Raw genomic sequence first — 13019 nt, forward strand, 5'->3', positions numbered from 1 at the left:
ACTGAGTGCTGTATTGTATTACTTAACGTTATTTTATAGTAGGTTTTAATATTTATCTTTTATCTATGCTAAATTCTCCCCCAATTATGCATTTTTTAAAAACTAAGTGAAGAACTTTATTAACTTTTGTTTCAAACTTTATTACCAGGCTTCTACAGCTTAATTAGCTGCAAAGAATGAATTGTGTATAAGCAAAAACTGAAAAGAGCTGCAGTGTCCAAGGGGCTTGGGCTTTAAAATATTAGAAATCTATATTTTATCAGACACAGGGACAAAGTTTTAAAAAGTAGTCTTAACATAAAATAGCAGCACCCAGTAACTTCAAGTTTCATCTTCAGAAGTTGACTCAATTCAGTTTGTCTCCTTCTTGAAAGCCTCAGCAAAATTCTCTGTAAGATCTGGAATTTCATCATCACCATCCTCTCCAGTAGCAAGCAGTGCTTTTCCATCCACAGATTATTTTGGCAGCGCTTCAGCCAGTTGTTTTAAACTAGTCAGACTGTCTGCACCGAGCTGGTTTAAGATGCCAGGTAACATTTCTGTCAGCTGCTTTGTTTCAGCATGGCCAATAACAGTGAAAGTGTTGGCTGCCAGAGATGCTTGAAATTTAGGGTTGTTAATGTGCATCACATTAACTTTTCAATACCAGAGTTGTTGTTTACCCCTAAGTTTCTTTAAGTTCTTTAAGGAGAAGTTTGTTTGTTTGTTTGTTTTCAATCATCTGTTGTAGCTGTTCTGTGAACCAACTTCTTTCTGTGAGCAGTTCCTTTCCCAGTGTTCACTTGTGCCTGCAGTTCTGTGAGTTTCTTCTGGTTCATGATAGTTTCTTTCATCTTTTTTTTTTTTTTTGTGGTATGCGGGCCTCTCACTGCTGGGGCCTCTCCCGCTGCGGAACACAGGCTCCGGGCGCGCAGGCCCAGTGGCCATGACTCACGGGCCCAGCTGCTCCGCGGCACGTGGGATCCTCCCGGACCGGGGCACGAACCCGTGCCCCCCGCATCGGCAGGCGGACGTTCAACCACTGCGCCATCAGGGAAGCCCAGTTTCTTTCATCTTGATGGAGTGGAAATGGGGCCCTGTGGGGGGACCAGGTCTGGCGCTCAGGGGGTCTCAGGCAGACCAGCTGGGATTAGGGACACACATGGGGTGCCCCCAATTATGCTTTTCCAAATTTCCCAAAATATATATTTATTTTTAATGAAAACTTTAGAATCACTTTTCAAGTTCCCCCCAAAGTTGTAATTTGATTGTGATTGCACTGACTTTATAATTTAGGAATAATCAACAATTTTGGAATATTGATCTGTCTAAACAGAAACTAGTATGCCTCTCCATTTATTCTGTCATGTATTTTAGTAAAATTTTACAGCTTTTTTTATACAGGTCCTGCACATTTTTATTAGGTTTAGCCACAGGGTTTCTGTGCAGGTATCCTTTTTTTTTTTTTTTGCAGTACGCGGGCCTCTCACTGTTGTGGCCTCTCCCGTTGCGGAGCACAGGCTCCGGACACGCAGGCTCAGTGGCCATGGCTCACGGGCCCACCGCTCCGCGGCATGTGGGATCTTCCCGGACCAGGGCACGAACCCGTGTCCCCTGCTTTAGCAGGCGGACTCTCAACCACTGCGCCACCAGGGAAGCCCAGGTATCCTTTTTAATAAGAATTTTTCCCTTTTCTGTATTTCCACTTAGTTGTTTGCATATAGGAAACTTTGGAATTTTTTTCCAATTTGCAGGAAGCTCTTTTGTTTTCCTCTTGTTGAAGTAGAGACTTCTGTGTCTCTGTCCACACTGCCCTCTGCAGCCCCTCCCTCACCCCATAGTTGATTGGATCCTAGCTGAAAAGATCAGGAAAGGCACTTCACCAGGAAGACAAGAAAATTTATTTTTGTGTAAAATTTATTTTGGATCTATAATATGTTTACTGATTTGAATAAGGCTTATTTCATTAACATGTAATTTCCCCCCTGTAACTGTTACTAACAATGCACTCTGTTGAATCTCCCTCTGGTATCAGGTTCTCTTGAACAATTCAGTCCAATTTCATAACCTTAAAAAACACCTTTATTGTGAAAAGGAGGGACAAAAAGTGTTTTAAAAGCTTCTCTGACTGCACCTTGTTTTATAGTTTTGATTTTGGAACCATGTGAACATTTCATATAATTAAAAAACTTGAATCAAAAAGAAAAAAAAACTCCTACAAACTTGAAACAAATGGATACAAATGAACCTAGGAGTATATAAAATTGACAGTATAAACCACACAGAAAAAAAAAATTATTTCAAATGACATTAAAACTCAAACTTTTAATGTAGCTCCATGGTGAGTTATATCCTAAAGAGCAAAAAGAACCACAGTGAAATATTTAGTTGCAATTCATAGTTCTTTGTTTTTTTTTTTGACCACACAGCTTGTGCAAGTGAAAGCATGCAAGTGAAAGCTTGGAGCCCTAACCACTGGACCACCAGGGAATTCCCACAATTGATAGTTCTATTGTTAGTACTATTAGTTCTATTGTTAGTAGTAATACTAGTATTGTTGCTTTGAAACTATTTTACGCATAATATACATTTTATATGTATGTTATTTATATGCATAATCAAATATGTAATCATGTTAATGTCATTAAAACCAAGATTTTCAGTGTGAAAGCAAAGAGATAAAAATATAATAATCGATGATTTAATTTTTCACTTGAATTGGAAATATCCATATGAATGCATGATTTATTTTTCTTTCTGAAATTCCCATATTTCCTAGTTTTATTTACTGAGAGGGCATAGAAATAATGACAGTCTGGTAGAAGTGAGCATCCCCAGTGCTGATCATAGTCTCTAAAAACCATTTCTCAACAAAAGGAAGAAGGGTTCCTTGAAAAAAATGGCTGATTCTAGATCTGGGGCAGGAAATGTACCAGATGAGCTTGATACCTCTTGCTATGCCAGAAAGCAGGAATGCTATCAATACCACTGGGATTGTGTGGATACAGGGGTCAACTTCAAGGAGTTCACATTGGCCAAATTTGGGACAATTTGAGCCTTGAATACTGCAATGTATAAAGCATAACATATACAGGCATACCTCATTTTATTGTGCTTTGCTTAATTGTGCTTTGCAGATACTGTGTTTTTTACAAATTGAAGGTTTGTGGCAATCCTGCGTCAAGTAATTCTATTGGAACAATTTTTCCAACAGCATTTGCACACTCCATGTCTCTGTGTCACGTTTAGGTAATTCTCACAATAATTCAAACTTTTTCATTATTATTATATTTGTTGTGGTGATCTGTGATCTGTGATCTTTGATGTTACTATTGTAATTGTTTTGGGGCACCACGAACCCACGCCCATTTAAGATGGCGAACTTAACCAATAAATGTGTGTGTTCTGATTGCTCCACCTGCTGGCCGTTCCCCTCTCTCTCCTTCTTCTCAGACCTTCCTATTCCCAGAGACACAACAATATTGAAATTAGGCCAGTTAATAGCCCTACAATGGTCTCTAAGTCTTCAAGTGAAAGGAAGAGTCCCACATCTCTCACTTTAAATCAAAAGCTTTGTGAGCAAGGCATGTCAAAAGCCAAGACAGGCCAAAAGCTAGGTCTCTTGGCAGCAAAGAGTTAGCCAAGTTGTGAAGGCAAAGGAAAAATTCTTGAAGGAAATTAAAAGTGCTACTCCAGGGAACACAAGAATGATAAGAAAGCAAAACAGCCTGACTGTTGTAATGGAGAGAGTTTTAGTGGTCTGGACAGAAGATCAAACCTGCTACAACATTTCCTTAAGCCAAAGCCTAATCCAGAGCAAGGCCCTAACTTTCTTCAATTCTAGGAAGGCTGAGAGAGGTGAAGAAGGAAAAAAGTTTGAAGCTAGCAGAAGTTGGTTCATGTGGTTTAAGGAAAGAAGCTGTCTCCATAACATCAAAATGCAGGGTTAAGCAGCAAGTGCTGATATAGAAGCACTAGAAGATCTAGCTAGGATAATTAATGAAGGTGGCTACATTAAACAACAGATTTTCAGTGTAGATGAAACAACCTTCTCTTGGAAGAAGATGCTATCAAGGACTTTCATAGGTAGAGAGGAGAATTCAATACCTGGCTTCAAAGATTCAAAGGACAGGCTGACTTTCTTGTTAGGGGCTAATGCAGTTGGTGACTTTAATTTGACGCTAATACTCATTTACCATTCTGAAAATCCTAGGGTCCTTAAGAATTATGCTAAATCCACTCTGCCTGTGCTCTATAAATGGAACTACACAGCCTGGATGACAGCACATCTGTTTACCACATGGCTTACTGAATATTTTAAGCCCATTGTTGAGACCTACTGCTCAGAAAAAGAGTCCTTTCAATATATTACTGATCTTTGAAAATGCACCTGATCACCCAAGAGCTCTGATGGAGATGGACGATGAAATTCATGTTGTTTTCATCCCTGCTAACATAACATCCATTCTGCAGCCCATGAATCAAGGGATGATTTCAGGGACTTCCTTAGTGGTCCAGTGTTTAAGACTCCGCACTTCCAGTGCAGGGGGCGGGGGTTCGATCCCTGGTCGGGGAACTAAGATCCCACATGCCACATGGCACGCCCCCCCCCACCAAAAAAGGGGTAACTTCAACTTTTTTTTTTTTTTGGCTGCACAGCGCAGCTTGTGGGATCTTAGTTCCCCCACCAGGGATTGAACTTGGGCCCTCGACAGTGAAAGAGCAGAGCCCTAACCACTGGACTGCCAGGGAATTTCCCATCGAGTCTTATTATTTAAGAAATACATTTAGTAAGGCCATAACTGCCATAGATAGTGATTCCTTTGATAAATCTGGGCAAAATAAATTGAAAACCTTCACCGTTCTAGATGCCATTAAGAATATGCGTGACTCACGGGAAGACATCAAAATATCAACCTTAACAGGAGTGTGGAAGAAGTTGATTCCAACCCTCATGGGTGACTGTGAGGGGTTGAAGACTTCAGTGGAAGAAGTCACTGCAGATGTAGTGGAAACAGCTCGAGAACTAGAATTAGAAGTGGAGCCTGAAGATGTGATTGAATTGCTGCAATCTCATGATAGAACTTGAATGGATGAGGTCTTGGTTCTTATGGATGAGCAAAAAAATTGATTTCTTGAGATGGAGTCTATTCCTGGCAAAGATGCTGTGAAGATTGTTGAAATGACAACAAAAGACTTAGAATATTACATAAACTTAGTTGATTAAGCAGCAGCACAGTTTGAGAGGATTGACTCCAATTTTGAAGGAAGTTCGACTGTGGGTAAAATGCTATCAAACAGCATTGCATACTACAGAGACATCTTAAGGAAAATTCATTTGATGCAGCAAACTTCACTGTTTTCTTATTTTTAAGAAATTGCTCCAGGCACCCACAGCCTTCAGCAACCATCACCCTGATCAGTCAGCAGCCATCAACACTGAGATAAGACCCTTTACCAGCAAAAAGATTATGACTTGCTGAAGGCTCAGATGATGGTTAGCATTTTCTAGCAATAAAGTAGTTTTAGTTAAGGTGTACATTGTTTTTAGACATAATATGCTATTGCACACTTAGTAGACTACAGTATAAAGTAAACATAACTATTGTAGGCACTGGGCTGGAGGGCTTAAGGGAACACTACTTTATCCATCACAAATCTTTTTTTTTTTTTTTTTTTTTTTGTGGTACGCGGGCCTCTCACTGTTGTGGCCTCTCCCGTTGCGGAGCACAGGCTCCGGATGCGCAGGCCCAGCGGCCATGGCTCACGGGCCCAGCCGCTCCGCGGCATATGGGATCCTCCCAGACCGGGGCACGAACCCGTATCCCCTGCATCGGCAGGCGGACTCTCAACCACTGCGCCACCAGGGAGGCCCCCATCACAAATCTTTATGATTTCAGTTTGTTCCCTCAGTATTTTCCTTGTTTCTGTAGGTTTGAATGAATGGTTTTTAACCTCTGACCCATATTTTCAATTGAAAATAAAATGAAAAATTAGGGCTTCCCTGGTGGCGCAGTGGTTGAGAGTCCGCCTGCCAATGCAGGGGACACAGGTTCGTGCCCTGGTCCGGGAAGATCCCACATGCCGCGGAGTGGCTGGGCCCGTGAGCCATGGCCACTGAGCCTGTGTGTCCGGAGCCTGTGCTCCGCAACGGGAGAGGCCACAACAGTGAGAGGCCCGCGTACCACACAAAAAAAAAAAAAAAAAAAAAAAAAAGAAAAATTAGTACACATTAGAAAAATAGTCAAGTGAGAGGGGGCCAGGATAGTAAAAACTGCCCCTTGCGAATGGTAAAGAAAGCTTCATGAGCCTGGCAGAATTCAGACTCTGTAAGGTTATCACCCAGCAGTCCATGTCCCTGTTGAGGAACTTTGGTGTGTGAGAAGCTCTCTCTCTCTCTCTGTCAGAGGCAATGCTGTGTAATCATTATTCCTGAGCAGACAGGTAGATGAAATTTTACCCCCCTCCTCCCACTTGCCTTTAGGTGGAGCCATGTACTTAGTTCTAGCCAAAAAAATGTAAATAGGAATAATATAAACCACTTCCAGACCTGGTCTTTAACAGCAACGAATGTAGTTCTCCAGCTCTTTTCTCCCATCACTGAGGCCTTGGATACCTCATATTCCAGATGGTGTAGCCACGGGTTAGCTGCTATTCTTTTAAAAAATCCTTTATAAACACACAAACAAAAACCCTTTTTTGAATTTTAATCACCCAACTGTAGTGAGAAATGACATTTGGTCTTGAATTCTAGATTCATATCAAGGTTACCAGTGAGTGAGTCACAAAGCCAAAGTTGTACTTTATTGAAGGAGGAAGTGGGGTGAGGGTAAGAGGAGGGATAAAGGCCAGGAAGAATGATAATCAAACAGAAGACATTTGTAGAGTGATTCATTACTCTCCCAAGAGTTCAGAGGGATATCTTTGCACTTTGTCTTGTCCAGCTGAGACACAGAATCATACACCTCATAGTTACATTAGTGACAATGTCATGGTCTCCCATAATGTTGTTTCTAAAAATGCACATGCTTAAAAGTTCAAGGGTCACAAGGGCTTCTAATGCTGAAATGTGCAAAGGTGCAAAATTTCTGCACTGCTGCCTTTGGGAATGAGATATTTTAGATGGCAAGAATAAAAGAAAAAATAGAAAAAAGAGATATTTAAGATGGCATAGGTATGAGATCTTGAAAATATTAGAAGTTAAAATAGAGTCAAGGTTAGTCATAGTACCTAATGGTTGTAAAGTGAATTTTTACTTTTGTGGTTATTTGCAAGAAACTTAATATCCCAGCCAAATTTTGCTTGCCCCCAAAATTACTTTCAAGATAGTTCTTTTTGCCATCAGTTCACACATGTGTAAAGGAATATAAATTCATTTTAATATAAGTTCAAGAAAAATGTCCCTAGAAAAGTGATGGCAATTATTTCCCAGGATCTCATATGTTCCAAATACAAATATCTATTACTCAATTATTCTTATTGTTAATGAAGTTGATTGAGAGTTGATATCAGATGTTCCTCCAGTTATAGAAGACTGGTTAGTCCAGAGGGGTAACTCATGTAGAATGAAACAATTATTAAGAACAGTAAAGTTGATATAATAGTGGAGACCCTTTGGAGTTTCCTTCAGAGGTATCAAGATGTACAATGTTGTGAAGTGAACAGGGACATAATTAACATGCTTTTAAATTTTATAACTAGAAAGAAAATTTGTCATTCTAAACCAACCATAATAATCACAACATTCAAATAATTCCAGAAACTTCCAAAATAGAGTTACATGTGAAGATGAATTCCCAGTATCTCTTTCATCACATTGTAGGAGATAAAGAAACAAACAAAACGTAATCCCACATGATCCAGGAAAAAATCACAAGTTATCAGGCTTCTCAGACTCACTGGCCTGGATGACATCATGCCACATATTTCTGGGACCTCAACTAGCAAGCTTGCCCCACAAAAGCTTTATAAATCAGTAAAAATTGCCCTGGATCCTATTGATTTGATGTAAAGTAAAATATTATTTGGTGGAGGAAACATATACTTAAGAAGGTTGTTCTGTGAAATCCTGCTGTAATGAAAAATGTAGACATATAAATCATAGATGGTAAACAGTGTTTGAAAATATTTTGTCTTTAGGTAATGTAAAATAAACTTTTAAGGTGATAGTAAAACAAAATGTTTGAGGGCTTCCCTGGTGGCGCAGTGGTTGAGAGTCTGCCTGCTGATGTAGGGGGCGCGGGTTCGTGCCCCGGTCTGGGAAGGTCCCACGTGCCGCGGAATGGCTGGGCCCGTGAGCCATGGCCGCTGGGCTTGCGCGTACGAAGCCTGTGCTCCGCAACGGGAGAGGCCACAACAGTGAGAGGCCCGCGTACCGCAAAAAACAAAAAAACAAAAACAAAACAAATGTTTGAGGCATTTGTTATGTGATTGCTTTCTATGAAGCTAAGGTGAGCTCAAGTCATGGTGACTGCTGAGGCTAAAAGGATGGGTATATTTAGTAGTAGAATTGTAGTGGATTTAGTGGATTAATTCTGGTTGGTGGGCAAAATCTTGGAAAGAACCTTCTCAAATGGTTTCTTGTTGTCTTCATCAGCAGCTGTACATTGTTAATAGAGTTTGATAAGTTAAAATGGTACCATCTGCTTATTCTTGAGGTTAGACTGTACATTTTTGTGATTGTTCTTGTTCTTGTTCTTGTTCATTCTTTATTTTTTTGGCCACACAGCTTGCAGGATCCCCAACTAGGGATCGAACCTGTGCTCCCTGCAGTGGGAGCTCAGAGTCCTAACCACTGGACCACAAGGTAAGTCTGTGCTGTTTTTTTTTTTTCGGTATGTGGGCCTCTCACTGCCATGGCCTCTCCCGCTGCGGAGCACAGGCTCCGGACACGCAGGTTCAGCAGCCATGGCTCACGGGCCCAGCCGTTCTGCAGCACGTGGGATCTTCCCAGACCAGGGCACGAACCCGTGTCCCCTGCATCGGCAGGCGGACCCTCAACCACTGCGCCACCAGGGAAGCCCCGTGCTGTTGTTTTTTAAACTAAATAGTAGGCTTGCGTGAGGTGAGTCATTTAGTGTTATCCTGTAGATACAGACTTAGTAGAAGAATAGACGTGTGCTTGAATTAGGGTACCGCCTGTTGGATCCATTCCATCTCTAGTCCTTCTGCTCCATGAGGTCACTGGGCAGGTGAGGCCAGTATTCATGGCCCAGAGCCAGGCTACACCCACCTCACCTCATTCAGCCCTCACCTGAAGCTGCAGAGACTGACGCTTCTGCTTTTCCCCCACTTCTTTTTTTTAATTTATTTACTTTATTTTTGGCCGCGTTCGGTCTTCGTTGCTGCGCGCGGGCTTTTCTCTAGTTGCGGCGAGCGGGGGCTACTCTTCATTGCGGTGCGCAGGCTTCTCATTGTGGTAGCTTCTCTTGTTGAGGAGCACAGGCTCTAGGCACGAGGGCTTCAGTAGTTGTGGCTCGTGGGCTCAGTAGTTGTGGCTCGCAGGCTCTAGAGTGCAGGCTCAGTAGTTGTGGCTCATGGGCTTAGTTGCTCTGCTGCATGTGGGATCTTCCCGGACCAGGGCTCAAACCCGTGTCCCCTTCATTGGCTGGCAGGTTCTTAACCACTGTGCCACCAGGGAAGTCCCATCCCCCACTTCTTAACCCTCCTGTTGTTTCTCTCTTGCTTCCCTCTTGCAACTTTATGCCACCACTTCATCAGGAGACAAGCCTAGTTGAAGGACAGTTATGTAAAAGCAGGTGAGGTTGTTTGGCAGTGTATCTGAGCTAGAATGGGTCATGGAAATTACTTCCGTGAGAAACAATATTTTAAAATTCAGTTACTTTGTTTTCAAATGTATTTTAATTAAATTTGATGAGTCTTATAATTCATTTTGATTCTGCATTTCTTTTTGTATACTCAGTGTCAGATTTGTGTAATCGATTTAATCCCTGACTAAAGAAAAAAAGTCACAAGGGATACATCTGTTTAAGCATTCTTAACTTTGAACTTGTAGAAAGTCTCAAAGGTAACCTTTATTGGAGTTTTGTTTTGCAAAGATTAAAAGATATTTATTTTGCTTTCAATGGTCTTATATGTTTCAGTATCTTTCTAGTTTGCTAAAAGATTAATAAGCCTCATGAACGGAATTGGTAAAGTTAAGAATTCTACACATAGGGAATTCCCGGGTGGTCCAGTGGTTAGGACTCCACACTTTCACTGCCAAGGGTGTGGGTTCAATCCCTGGCCAGGGAACTAAGATCCCAGAAGCCACTTGGCATGGCCAAAAATAAATAAAATTTAAAAATAATAAAAAAAGAATTCTCCACATAATTCAGATAAGATAAGTTTTTGGCTTAAATGTTAACTTTAAAATGATTTTGAACTGTTCTGTATGGTACAGTGGTAGTGGATACATGACTATGCATTTGTCAAAACCCATAGAACAGTATGCCACAAATAATTAATTTTACTGCATGCAAATTTTTAAAAATCAGCTTGAATGGCAGCGGAGCCCAAGATGGAATGTAGGCTATGGCAAATAAATCTAACTGTATTGAAAATGTATAACATAACCATACTGATGGGGATGGGGAAGAAAGGAGCTCACCTAAATAACTTTGAAAAAAGTGTTTTGATTAGATACTGTAAGGCCATAGACAAAAAGACTTGTACACAAACATCTAAGCCTGATTGGTAAATTCATTTATCACAGGGTATGGATTACTAATTTTAACTACTTTGCATATATACTAGGGTCAAACATATAAGTAAATATATTGTAGATAATGAGGTTCTTACTGTTGAACTTACTGTTGAGTTCTTTGATACTCCTCCCTCCAGGAGGTAAAGCTAAATTCCCCTCTCTTGAAAGTAGGCTAGACTTAGTAACTCCCTTCAAATGAATAGAGTATGGAAGAGAAAAACAGTAACTTTACATTGGAGACACCTGGTAGATACCACCTTATCCAAATAATCAGGGTTAACAATACTAGACAGATTGATATTATGTGTGCCCTCTGATAGACTGTGATGAGAAGGGCACACTACTCTGTGATATTCTTCCCCCCAAATCTACAACCACGGTCTAAACATGAGAAAGCATCAGACAAACTCAAACTAGGGATATTTGAAAGTGTCCAGGTCATGAAAGGCAAGGAAAGAATAAGAGACTGTCACAGAAGATTGTCATAGAAGATTGAGGAGACATGACAACTAAATACCATGTAGTATACTAGATTTGATCCCTGGACAAAAAAAAAGGAAATCCCAATAAAGTCTATAGTTTAATGTTTTGTGCTAATGTTAATTTCATATTTTTGATCATTGTAATACAGTTATATTAGATGTTGACATTAGGGGAAGCTAAGTGAAGGGTATACAGTAATTCTATATTTGCAGCTTTTCTGAAGATCTTAAACTAATTTAAAAATAAAAAGTAAGCCTTCTGAAAACAGGCTTACCTACAATTTTCCAAGACCATTGAATTTTTATTTTTTTCTGCAAATAATTTGCATTGTTTTACTTTTATTCACTCAGCACGTCCTAAACCAAACAGATTGTCTTCTTCCTCTCTTCCAAACCTGCTCCTCTGCTGTGTTCCTGACTCGGTAAGTGGCACTACCATGTTCTCTCTCAGTTGTCCAACTAGGAAATTGAGAGTCATCCTTTCCTTTTCCTTCTCCCTCACTTCCCAATGAATTGATCAACTATCCTGAATATCTCCTTCATATTCTTGAATTCAGTTGTCTTTTTTGTCTTTCCGCATGGATTATAATCTCCCTGGGGACAAGGCACTGTCTTCCTTGTTCCCCATGTGTTCTACGTGCCTGGTGCATAGCAAGCACTCAAAAGCTATTTGCTAAATGAGAGAATGAATGCATATTTTATTGTACATTGCTATTTAATGGTATTTTCACATCCCCTTGTATCTACCATAGTGGGGTGCATCTATATGTCTCCTTTATTTATTTATTTTTAATCTGTGATAATTGAGTTTTAGAAATCAAGTGTGGCCTGCTCATTAACAGAAGTTTCACTAAATCCAATCTGATGTTCTGATGGCAGGAGTCATGTGAACTGGAAAGACTTGTGAAAGTCCTTAGTGCAAGTCTCTCATTCCATGAACAAAAACTTTGAGGCTTCAAGAGACTAAGTAGTTTGCCAAGTCCTAGCAGAGGGGGCATTTATTTCTATGTCCTAGAGAATCTGGAAGAAGGAGGAGAGAAATAATAAGGAAAATTATAGCATCAGGCCCATTATTCTATACATCTTTGAAAGAAGTGGATAAAGTAAATAATAAATAATAATCATAAAGAATCTGTCTATTCATTCCTATGTAGAAATTTTATTCTATAATTTCTTTTAAAATTTAATTATTTGGGGGAAGCATAAACATGAAGTTGCTGATTTTTTGTGAGTTACTTTATTTTATTTTATTTTATTTTATTTTTTGGCTGTGTCATGCAGCTTGCAGGATCTTAGTTCCCTGACCAGGCACTGAACGCAGGCCCGCAACAGTGAGAGCGTGGAATCCTAACCACTGGACCTCTAGGGAATTCCCTATTTTTTTTTCTTAAAGAAACTTGAGCTCATGACGTTCTTAGGGACATGGGCACTAAAATAGGCAAGAAGGAAAGAGTACATAAATGGGGAGAGGATGGCAGCAGAGAGTGAAGGAGGATGATTTTGGAGGAGATGGTGTAAGGGTACATAAAATTGGCCCATATAGGTTCTTTTTTTTTTTTTTTTTTTGCTGTACGCGGGCCTCTCACTGTTGTGGCCTCTCCCGCTGCGGAGCACAGGCTCTGGATGCGCAGGCTCAGCGGCCATGGCTCACGGGCCCAGCCACTCCACGGCATGTGGGATCTTCCCGTACCAGGGCACGAACCCGTGTCCCCTGCATTGGCAGGCGGACTCTCAACCACTGCGCCACCAGGGAAGCCCTATATAGGTTCTTAAAAGACATTCAGGCTATTGATGATTGGAAATTAGTAGAATACTAAATATTTTCATACCGTTGCTCATTAACATACTCATCT

General features: G+C 40.6%; 1 pseudogene across 1 annotated transcript; it reads right to left on the reverse strand.

The window, feature by feature from the left end:
* Positions 1–351: 351 nt before the first annotated feature.
* LOC308614482 (transcription factor BTF3-like) lies at positions 352–833 on the reverse strand (annotated as a pseudogene). Its single transcript has one exon. The product of its transcript is annotated as a transcription factor BTF3-like (transcript).
* Positions 834–13019: the final 12186 nt, after the last annotated feature.

The sequence above is a fragment of the Mesoplodon bidens genome (assembly GCF_964165515.1).
Source record: "Mesoplodon bidens genome assembly, chromosome: 3".
Classification (NCBI taxonomy): Eukaryota; Metazoa; Chordata; class Mammalia; order Artiodactyla; family Ziphiidae; genus Mesoplodon; species Mesoplodon bidens.